The sequence below is a fragment of the Podarcis vaucheri genome, assembly GCF_965113315.1.
Source record: "Podarcis vaucheri genome assembly, chromosome: 6".
NCBI lineage: Eukaryota > Metazoa > Chordata > Lepidosauria > Squamata > Lacertidae > Podarcis > Podarcis vaucheri.
The window spans coordinates 92,260,517-92,272,298 of NC_138764.1; the positions used below are offsets into that span (position 1 = coordinate 92,260,517).

An 11,782-nucleotide genomic window follows, 5' to 3' on the forward strand; every position below is an offset into this window, starting at 1 on the left:
TAAACAAGAGCTGTTTGAAGAATAGCTGTGTCGTCTGATATGTTCACCCACAACTTAACAGTAGCCAACCCAACACGGCCTTCCTTGCTTTTGTCGAAACCCTCTGCGAGAGAGGCCTCAGAGACTCATTACTGATCATCGTTTATCACTTTCTATGATCCTCAGATAAGAGATGATTGCTGAGTTGTTTGCACAGGCTTGTAAGAAGGTGCAGAGGAACCCGTAATTTTAAATGCAAATAAGCAACTGCATAGAGCTCTTCAATAACCGTCCATGCTCCAGTGTGGTGTGAAACAAAAAATCGGCCACAGATAGGAGCAACTTGCTCTTCTGTCTCCATTTTGTAGAATCTACCCTCTTGAGAAGTCTATAGGGGATCCCACCCCCGCTTTTCATCCCAACCACTGTGCTCCCCACTGCCGCTTATTACGTGGCAGTCATGAGCAGGCCCCGCAGGCGGAGAAGCGGAAAGATTCGGCAATGATTTGAACCGACATGTTAGCCTTGGAACATGTGCTGGCAGGCCAAGCCCGGGATAACAATCAGAGGCAATGCTCAATAGCTGGCTCTGCTTAATACCCCAAGAAGGCATGTGGAAGAGTCACAGAGATTGCAGTCAATTGCTTGGGAGCAGCAAGATTTGGAGGGGTGTTGGAGGTGACCCTAGAGATGTGCACAAGGTCTGAGAAGGCTGTGTCAAGGATGGCCAAATCAGCATATTTCTGGTTCATGTAGCTTTGCATGTGTTCACCCATAATAAGTCCTATTTCCACAATCTTTGATTGTTTATTTTTAAGTCTGCGTAATAGGGACGCGGGTGGCGCTGTGGGTTAAACCACAGAGCCTAGCGCTTGCTGATCAGAAGGTCGGCGGTTCGGATCCCCGCGACAGGGTGAGCTCCCGTTGCTCGGTCCCTGCTCCTGCCAACCTAGCAGTTCGAAAGCACGTCAAAGTGCAAGTAGATAAATAGGTACCGCTCCAGCGGGAAGGTAAACGGTGTTTCCGTGCGCTGCTCTGGTTCGCCAGAAGCAGCTTATTCATGCTAGCCACATGACCCGGAAGCTGTACGCCGGCTCCCTTGGCCAATAAAGCAAGATGAGCACCACAACCCCAGAGTCAGCCACAACTGGACCTAATGGTCAGGGGTCCCTTTACCTTTACCTTTAAGTCTGTGTAAAGATTTGCATTTAAAACATGCTACTCCAAATTATACTTTTTTGACCTGAGAGCTGTGCTGAAACATTTGGGAAGTCCAAAAGCTGGTGTATAATCAGATCCTACTGGCATGTTAAATCCAGGGGGTGTGGATCAGCGCATTTTATACTGTGAATTTATGAGGACTGCATTCGTCAAAGATCCCAAGTTATGTCCCCAACGTCCCCTGTGAGTGATTTCAGCTGCACCGTTCTGATCATCTGCTGTAACCGCTTGTGGAAGCAGAAGCTGTGGGGTCACTCAGCTGAGTGAGGTGGTTCTTGGGACCTGCCTGCAGCTGCTGCCCAGGAGACCTCCATCTCCCCACACCTGCTGGACCTGTGGCCTCTACTGGACCTTCAGACCAGGACTTGCCTGCAGCTGTGCAAATAGGGCAAGGACCAGGACCCTGGGCAGGCAGGCAGCATTGGAAACACCTGCTGCCCCACCTAGGCATGCACCAGTTGCTGGGGCAGCTCTATAAAGTCTCCCTGCCCTGGGGGTGAGGCTGCCCCCAAATGGGAAACACCAAAGGGGCATCATCCTTTTCGGGGTGGCACTTCTGCTCCCTTGTGCTAAATTTTTAGTTTTAATGGGGATAGAGTTTTAACTTGTGGGGGTGTTGTTTTAAATTGTTCTTAAGTATTACATGTTAATTTATATTTTGTATTAGTATTTTTGGCTTTATACAGCTGATTAATATTCTACAGACTTTTAAATGTGTTTGTGGGAGGGGGTCTTACTATTTGGTTGTTTTATTTGCTGGTATTTTTATCCTCTGAAGTGGTATATAAATATCATCATCATCTCTATATGATGAATAAATTTTAAAACAATGCCAAGGAGACATCATAGAATCTTAGAGTTGGAAGGGACACCAAGGGTCATCTAGTCCAACCCCCTGCAATGCAGGAATCTCAGCTAAAGCATCTATGACAGACAACCATCCAACCTCTGCTTAAAAACCTCCACAACCTCCCAAGGGAGACTGTTCCACTGTTGAACAGCTCTTAATGCCAGAAAGATTTTTCCTGATGTTTAGTCAGAATCTCCTTTATTGTAACCTGAAGCCATTGGTTTGGATCCTCCCCATCCTATTCATCCAGCAGAGAAGGCTTGCCAGAACATAAAAGTCAGAAATTAAATCGTTATAACAAAAGAAAACCGCTATGGAAAAATTGCTTAATTTTTATTTTGCTCCCCAGCGCCATATGGTGTTGCATGTTTATAAGACATTCAAAATGCTGTTTTTTTTATTAATGAACCTCAGTTGACTCTAGTGATTCCAGGATTGGCCAAACACCAAAATACTTGCAAAAGGAAACACATAGCTGACAATCAAAACCATGTGCCATGGTGACATTGTGATGTATATTTCCCTGCACCTGCCAATAAATGAAATGGAACCAAGCAGCAGAAGCAAATAATGCCATGATGTCATAATACAGGGTGTTCCTATACCCACTCTGGGATTTATACGAAGGGCAGGATATAAGTTTAAATAAATCATGGAAGAGGAGAACTCAGTTCTGCAATACTGTTTTTGTGCCAGTCCAGTGGCTTCCATGAGACAGAGGTTAATTGGGAGAGGGGAAGGGAGGAGGGCAGACACACACACACACGAGTGTCTGTGGTATAATTTGCAGCCAGCAGCTTCTGGGCTGAAGCCTGCAAGCCGCATGCCAAGTTTTCTTCTTCTTTGTTGTTGTTAAAGGGACTCTTCCCCACCTGAAGACTCAAGCTCTCCACGTGCTACCTGGAAAAGGTCAGACAAACCTCTAGGTAAGACCTAGAGGTCTGGCAACCCTATCTTCCACCCCATTGGACCATGTCAGAGCCCCTGCCTGGAATGGCTAGTGGGAGAATTGGAAACAACTCAAGGGATTATCTGGGTCCTACTCCTGGCCTTCTGAGATGGGCATGTCGGGAAGGGGTGATGCTATTCCTTTTTTCTTGCCCACCTAAAATTATATTTTGCCCCTTCTGTGCAACCCCATAGGTCCCCCCCTCCCCCGGTGACACTGCTGCTTCAAAGGCAGCTTATATCCTGAATTTAGAATTACACAGTTTCGCTCCGACTGGGGAAATTTATGATGGTAAACATGTAGTTGCTTAGTTGTGAATGAATGCGTAGTGTAAGGTTAATATTGCATGTTATCTTTAGCAGGGCACGCCGTTGGTGTCCCGAAAAACGCCTCTCTCTGTGTGACTCCCTCATGGAAGAACCTACATAGTTTCTGTTGTCCAGCTCTGGAGGGTACAGGATTCGTCCCCAGGGACACAACAGTGGCTACTTCCCTGCAATGTGATGCCATGGCTTGTGGGAGGCCTCATTATGGATGGGGGGGGCTGTGCAGAGTCAAAAAAGCAATGAATTGATTCCAGATCTCCAGCTATATTTACTAAACCAACAAACAAGCAAACAAAGGCTTTCCCCTTCGTGATACATTTCTTAAATTATAGGTTTACTGCTTCCTGGCAGGCTAATAAAGTCTAGATGAATGATGAGAGAGTCTGCTGTGAGAATGAGTAAACATCTCCTACTGTCTGGGGAATGTAAGATGACTACTGTCTTATCCTTTGTTACAGGTTGTTAAGATAAAATTGCCCTATATATCACCGCTGCTGTCAATGAAATTAGAAAGAGCAAGCTACCTCCCAGCTCCCAGCGCGCGCTCTCTCTCTCTCTCTCTCTTCCTCCAGTACAAAAGAAAAACAAGGTATGCACATAGACGCAAAACACCAACGTGATTGTCTTAGGCCTTGTTCTCCCAAGCAGCCAACAATACAGTAAAATGCACTGGCCATGACTCTGACCTTACAGAGGACAGTTGTCTATCTGAAGGCTGTGCTCAGTTTGAAGGGCTGCCTGGTCCAAGTCCGATTTAAAGAGGAAGAACCACTGGACTGGATTGCAGAGGCATTTAAGTTGTTCATCAGTATCAAACAGGACAACAGACTGAGCAGGCACACAGAATTTTACACACTACATATTTCTAACTTCTGCAGATAAGAATTAGCACAAGAATATAGTATGTAACTATATTGCCTTCTTTGGGGTGGGGCATTTCCTCCTTTTTGGCAATGCACAAGTAGCTAAATCCTATAGTAAGCTCATTTCTCACCCATCTCGCTTTAAAATGCACTTGGAGACTCGTGTATTGGAATGCTTCCACGTGCAAAATAAAAATCCTTTCACAATCTTGTTAGGAAGGAGAAGGATTCTAGCCTAACCTTATTCCTGATTTGCCACCATCAAATCCCCACCTAATCTTGAAGCTCAGTGGATGGGTCATTCACAGTCTCTCAGTCTTACCTACTTCACAATGCCATTGTGGGGTGGTAGGATATGGGGGAGGAAAGAGGGCCATGTCCATTGTCTTGAATGTCTTGGAGGAAATATCAGACATAGCTATTACCGCAAAACAGTATCTGACAGCAGACTTGTGGTGGTCAACATTTGACAATATTAAATGTTTCATCAGTGAGTATTTGACAATACAACAATGCCCTACTACCTTTACAGCAAGAGGAGTAAATCTCCATGCATGCTAGTTTCGTTATATAAAACCAACAGCATAATAATAGAGCCAAGATCTAAACTCCATCTGCATGTATACTCAATGCCCAAACAAACACAGAGGCAGAATCAATTGCAAGTCATATTATAGCAATGATTTGCTTACTTTTGGTTGGATGTACAACAGCAGGGATCATTTGGTTAGTAACCTAAGGGTTAATAATTCTGTTGACAGACAGCTAATGAAGGGGTGAAGTGTTTTCTAGCAGCCTGTCAGAATTGCATGAGCCTTGCTGAGGTAGCATGTGCTCTGGTCATCTGCGTTGTCTGAAGGAGTTTTCCTCTGAATGTGTCTTCTTTCCGCATGCGAGGCCTGACTACTAAGAAAGTGAAAACTTCTCTTGTTTATTTCTCCTCATATTATATGCTGTTTTTGCTCCGTTTATCCAGTGAAGTGTCATCAGGATTTCTTTCCTTTTGCACTCCATCTGTTATTTAAGTGACTTTGCTAACAACTTTCCTGCATTTTTCAGTGGATGATACATGGTTGTTCAGGTGCAGTTACAAAGTACATTTGGGAATCCTTCCTGGCATAAAGAATCAGAGCTTGAGAGACAAACTAGGTATGATGCTGGAGCTTCGTGCTTTGTTGTCCAAAAGTGAGCCAAAGGCAAGCATGATTATGACCAAACTCTTTACCCGCACATCACTTCCTTGCTGCACCTCACACACTTACACTGAACCTGCTATTAGCTGGGGGGAGCAGGAGGGCAAGGAAGAGTAGTCCGCGTATTGGGCCTATATGCTCTCTCCTCCACAGCTAATAGCAATTTTCATGGAGTGATTTTCATTGGAGAATCATTGTGAGGGACAGGCCTGATGTCAGCATACCGGAAACCTAGGCTGTCCCTGGGCTCCCCCTGTAAACAATGCCCAAGTCCAGGAGCTGCCATTTTAATTTCCTGCAATGCTCCCAACATTGCACTACTCCAGGGCATTGTGGGAAATGTTTAAATGCCAGCTCCCTGACCCAGCTAACTTGCCAATGTTATCCACTGAATGCCACCACCATTAAACAACCAGAAGGGACCCACTGATGTAGGAAGGAGCCCACAAGAGGACACTTTGCCAAGGACTTCACTCACTCGCTTCAAAGCGAAAGAGTTATGCTCCATTCACATCCTATGCCTCCGAACCAAATAGTGCCTCCAGCAGACATCACATGTTTCAGTCATGGAACTTTTACATCATATTCAATGTTCCCCCAAATTTGTTTGTTTCCATCTTCCTGATTCATATTGTGTCAGATTATATGCCATTGTTTTAAATTGTCACTACCTTGGTAAAAAGATAAGGTAAAAGGTAAAAGGACCCCTGGATGGTAAAGTCCAGTCAAAGGCGACTATGGGGTTGTGGCACGCATCTCACTTTCAGGCCGAGGGAGCCGGCGTTTGTCCACAGACAGCTTTCCGGGTCATGTGGCCAGCATGATTAAATCATTTCTGGCACAACGGGACACTGTGACAGAAACCAGAGCACACAGAAATGCCATTTACCTTCCCACCGCAGCGGTACCTATTTATCTACTTGCACTGGTATGCTTTCAAACTGCTAGGTTGGCAGAAGCTGGGACAGAGCAGCAAGAGCTCACCCCGTCATGGGGATTCGAACCACCAACCTTCTGATTGGCAAGCCCAAGAGGCTCAGTGGTTTAGACCTTGGTAAAAATGTAAGGGAAAGGACCCCTGGGTAGTTACGGTAAGTCCAATGGAATTTGACTATGGGGTGTGGCGCTCATCTCCACTATCAGGCCAAGGGAGCTGGCATTTGTCTGGAGACAGCTTTCTGGTGGCCAGCATAACTTCTGGCGAGTGAGATACCATGATGAGTGCCAGAGTGCAGGAAAATGCCATTTACCTTCCTGCCGCAGCGGTACCTATTTATTTACTCACAGTACCTATTTATCTCCTATTTATCTACTCAGCATCTTGACTGCCCTGGCAAAAATGCAACATATAAATGTACCAAAATAAAGAGTAAACCTGTATCAAGAAGGCTCCTGGGCACTTCTTCCATAGGCTCAGCCTCAATGTGGCTGGAAAAAAACAACATTTCAGAATATATATATTGTTTTGAAGCAGAACATTTTCTCCTCCACATTTCTTTTATGCCCAAGAAGTATTCCGAATATTTCCACAATACCTCGTGTCAGAGTAAACACATGGCATTTGTTTTTGAAAAGTGAGGTTAGCAACATTCCCGAGCACTTTTAATTACACTCCCGAGCCAAAAGGTCTCCGCTCACAGTGACCCAAGCGGTGTTTGTGCTTCTCTGAGAACTTTTCAGTTGATCAGCCAAGAATATAATGCCAACAAAGTTAATGTGTTACTGTTTCTATGGAGGAGCTATTCACTGGCAGGGACGGGACAACAGCGTGAAAATAAGGAGAAGGAACTGATCTAAGAGGTTGATTTGGCAGACAGCTGTAAACAAATAAATCAAAGATGTTTCCACCTCTGCAGAACTCACTTAATTTTTCAAAATCTGAAGGCATGGCTTACAACCTCATAAACTTATTTAGATCCAAATTTGGTAAATGAATGCCAGTCTAGTAGTCACAGAGAACATCAGCTGACATGCATACTGACTTGGGCACCAAATATCTGAGAGTCTGCCTCCTTCTCTAGAGACCCTCTCGGATGTTAATATCAGTAGAGAGGGCCCTCTTGGTAGATCCACTACCCTCAAACTTTGGGGAGGGTGGCCTGGAAGAGGGCATTCTCCGTAGCAGCCCCTAACTTGTGGAGTTCCTTCCCAACAAATGCTGAAAACCCGCCACTTGGTTTTCAGGACCCATCCTACTTCTGTGATTGCAATTTGCTTTAGTTGTTTTTAATACTGAATTTTAAACTGTTGTAACTCAGCCTGCAACCTGCTGATGAAGGGCAGGTAATAAATTTAACAGCAGCAACAAACCATGGGCTCAGCAAACCATGGTGTTGGAATAGTGATACGTGCATGTTTTTTCTACATCAGAAGATTATGGGCCTCTCTCCGTAAGTTCTTTTTTGTGCAGTCTACTAGCACTAAGATGGAGCACAATTCATCTGCGCTTCTTCACTTCCCCAAATCAATGTAATGTACAAAACCACCCAGCAACATTGGGAGAATCTGGTTGTGTGCCAATGGGCTTGTTTGCCAACTTCGAAGGGGTGATGAAAAAAGAAAAGCACAAAAAATTATAGAACACTTCACACACACATAAAGAATAACATCATCACAATCATTAAGCAACAAAATCTGCTCTTGAAAGAGACCTGCCCAAGCTTGACTTGCAAATGCTTCAATATATGTACATTTTAAAAGAATTAGTGGTTTGATATTGTATTTTATGTGACATTTATATTTTAAATGCACTTCATTAGGAGTTGTAATGGAACTGTACTAGTGCTAGGTTCATCACTTGGGGAATTCTAGGAAGGAAGGAAGGAAGGAAGGAAGGAAGGAAGGAAGGAAGGAAGGAAGGAAGGAAGGAAGGAAGGAAGGATTATGACAAATTGATTTCTACAAACTCCAACTTCTTCCAAAAGTTCAGGCTAGAGAGTCTGTCTGCCTGCCTCTCCATCTTACACAGAAACACTCTCTCACACACTGCAAGTTGAATCTGGTCAAGAAACAAATGGAAAAGTGCGACCTGACCACAAAAGTTTTTCCTTATAAGCAAGACCCTTTCATAGAATATAATTGGATACACATTTTTATTCAGTTTGTGGAATGTTAAAAACTAGCAGATTGACTGACCAGCTTTCTGTTGCTTGGGGGCTATTCAGTGCATCTCTCTCTCTCTCTCTCTCTCTCTCTCTCTCTCTCTCTGTGTGTGTGTGTGTGTGTGTGTCCCTCCCTCTCCCCTGAATTTGATTTAATGTATGTTTAACAGTTCCATGTCACTCACATGCACATTCCGTCAAGAACAAGAACAAAAAGTTTATGGTTTCTCCTACTTCAGAACCAGCCTGTACTGAGGAACAAGCCCATTTTGGGAGGCCCTGCACAGCATAGCTCATAGCTTCTCTGAGTTATTCAAGCCCCTTCGCCATGGCAAGGCAGTGATCCATGAAGGGGAAGGCAGTGATCCATGAAGGGGATGAAGATGAAGATGAGGCTCCAATACTTTGGCCACCTCATGAGAAGAGAAGACTCCCTGGAAAAGACCCTGATGATGGGAAAGATTGAGGGCACAAGAAGAAGGGGACGACAGAGGGCGAGATGGTTGGATGGTGTTCTCGAAGCCACAAACATGAGTCTGACCAAACTGTGGGAGGCAGTGGAAGACAGGAGTGCCTGAAATGCTCTGGTCCATGGGGTCACGAAGAGTTGGACATGACTAAACGACTAAACAACAACAACAACATTCACTGTTGACCATGAGCTGAAATAAAGAGCATGAAAACTACACTCAACTCAAGTATATTTCATATGTACAGGCCACTAAACCCCCTGCTCCACAGATAAATATACAGAAAGACTTTACTGAGAACTAAATTGTCTCACCCTTTTCTTCTTATATATGATAATTTTATGGGACATTGCTCTCTTAGTTGTCTCCTGGCTTTCCTCTCCCCTTCCATTTTTATTTGTTACACTCATCGTTCTTTCTGCATTTTGTATGTTCTCATGTCAATAACCATTCTGTGTGGGAAATTCTGTCTGGGAGTTGAACGGACTCCCGGAACGGATTAAGTTGGACAACCAAGGTACCACTGTAGAAGTATTTGGGGTCTCCGCTTGTGGTGGGGAACCTTGGCTCTCCAAATACTGGCAGGCTTCAATTTCCTACAACCCCCAGGTAGCATAGCCAATGGGTGGGGAGGGGGGCGGGATGAAGGGTTGCAGGGACTCAACATTGGCCTGAACTGTTCAAGGCTTTGTGTGTAACAAGCAGCTTCTTGGATCGTACCTAGAAGGGAACAGGCAGCCAGTGCTGAAGCTGGCTCCCCCCCCCACACACACACACTGTATGTTCCTTTTAGGCAAACACTCAACAGCTTGGTAATACATAATTCCTCTACGAAGGGCTGCGACTCAGTGCTCAGGAAAGAAATAATAATTTTATTTGTTGAATAGCGTCCATTCTTGTGATGATGCATGGCCTGCAAACAGTCTCCTATCAAATGAGGTAGGTCATTTTTCATTACCCCGCAGAGGACGTGGCTCAAAGCACTAGATTATAGGAACTCATTTCCTTTGTTTAGGGGAGGGGGGAAGAATATAACTTAATGTTCAATAAAGCCAATAGCTATGACGCAGTGTGACCCTCCAAATGTTCCAGGCGTAGCTGTTAATAGCTTCCTCTCCCAGGACGCAGCTTTACCCCCCGTTCGCCTATCGACTTTGATACATTAGCGAACGAAAACCTCGGACCCTCATAATTCTCCAAAATGATACAATACATCATCGGGAAAGCAACCCCGGATCAACACATTGTTAGCCGTTTGATCTCTCAAGTCAAAACTCATGAAAGGTGTTTTGTGTGCCCGTGCGCAAGTGCACATGCACACACACACACAACACAACACATGCATGCACACACACACACTCACACAAATGTTAAAAGCCTGAGTTAACTAAAGACATCCATACAACATCAGGGTTGAATTGCGGGTGATTTCCTGCAATGCAGCTGTTATAAGTTTATCAAGCTGCGGGTGGCTGTAAGCCGTAATCATAACCAGATTGCACAAGAGATGTAGAGAGTGGGGAGGGGGGGAGAGCAGGGGGAGAACAGATCTTTAAATAGAAGGGGGGGGAATAACTGACTAGCTGAAAGCAAGAAAAGCAGGTCACATGTTAAGAGTTTGCAGCGGGATCGGCTATTACTCAGAAAGGGTGGAAGATGCCAGATTTTGGCATGTGTTTACAGGCATGGGATGGATCTGTAGATTTGACTGTTGATCCGTGGTGGAACTTGGTTTCACAGAGCAGTTCTGCTTCACAGCAGTTGTGTTTTCAAAAGAGCTCGGCTCCCATCAAGGTGAAAAAAGATAAGGCACAAGACCTACTTGAGAAGCGTCCAGATCCCCCTACTGTGGCCAGATTTTTCAAGGGCAGGAGGTGAGGCTGCTTGGGTTTGGGTTGTTGTTGTTGTTGTTGTTTTCCAGACCCTTCCATCCTTTGTGGGATGTGCAACGAAATGCTGCATTGTGGAGTGCTGCTGTTCCGGGTTCCATCCCTCCTCCCACTGCCTGCTTTCCTTCCTTACCCCCCACAGTATTTCACACTCAGGGAGCATGAAAAGCCATCCAAGTGGATGGCCATCACTACCTCTTGTGGGGACAAATTCCAGAGTTTATGCACTGTGTGAAGAAGTAAAGATTCACCTGTTGACATTCTGGCCATCAAATTTTTATTCCTTGTGTGAGAGACCCCTGATTCAGACCCTCCGGGTGTCCCTATTTTTCATGGACAGTCCCAGATTTACAGAAGCTGTTCTGGTTTCTGATTTGATCTTGGAACATCCCAATTTTCCTCAGGGTGTCCCTATTTTCATTGGAGAAATGCTGGAGCGTATGCTGATTTACTTTTGGACCCTTTACAGTGCCTTGTAACAAGGACAATTGTTCCCATCACCCCTTGCTGCTGGCCATGTTGGCAGGGGCTGATGGAAGTCCAACAGCTTCTCCGGGGCCACAGCTTCTGCACCCACCTGACCTGAAGAGTCCATTCAGTCCTCCTCTGAGGGATGTGGTAGAAATTCAATTCAGTTTGCATGATCCATGCTTTCCAAAACAATAATGGAACCAAAACACAACTATCCTTTGAAATTTGCTCCCCAACAAATTTTGCAATGCGGTTCTCCCGTCAAGTAAATGTGTACAAAAATGCTTATATTGAGGTAAAGTGCACATATAAGTGAAAATAACCCACAAAAATGCATTATATGATGGGAAATGGCATTACCTGCATAACTTCCAACATTTCTTTGATGAAAATAGGGACGTCCCATTCCATAATGATAATTTTACTATTTATACCCCACACATCTTACTGGGTTGCCACGGCCACTCTGA

General features: G+C 44.8%; 1 long non-coding RNA gene across 1 annotated transcript; it reads right to left on the bottom strand.

Moving 5' to 3' along the window:
* Nucleotides 1-4,536: 4,536 nt before the first annotated feature.
* On the bottom strand, nt 4,537-7,032 carry LOC309534450. The gene is made up of 3 exons (XR_014220737.1): nt 6,917-7,032; nt 6,757-6,809; nt 4,537-4,583 (listed from the first exon to the last, which is right to left on the bottom strand). It is a non-coding gene; the product is annotated as an uncharacterized lncRNA (long non-coding RNA).
* Nucleotides 7,033-11,782: the final 4,750 nt, after the last annotated feature.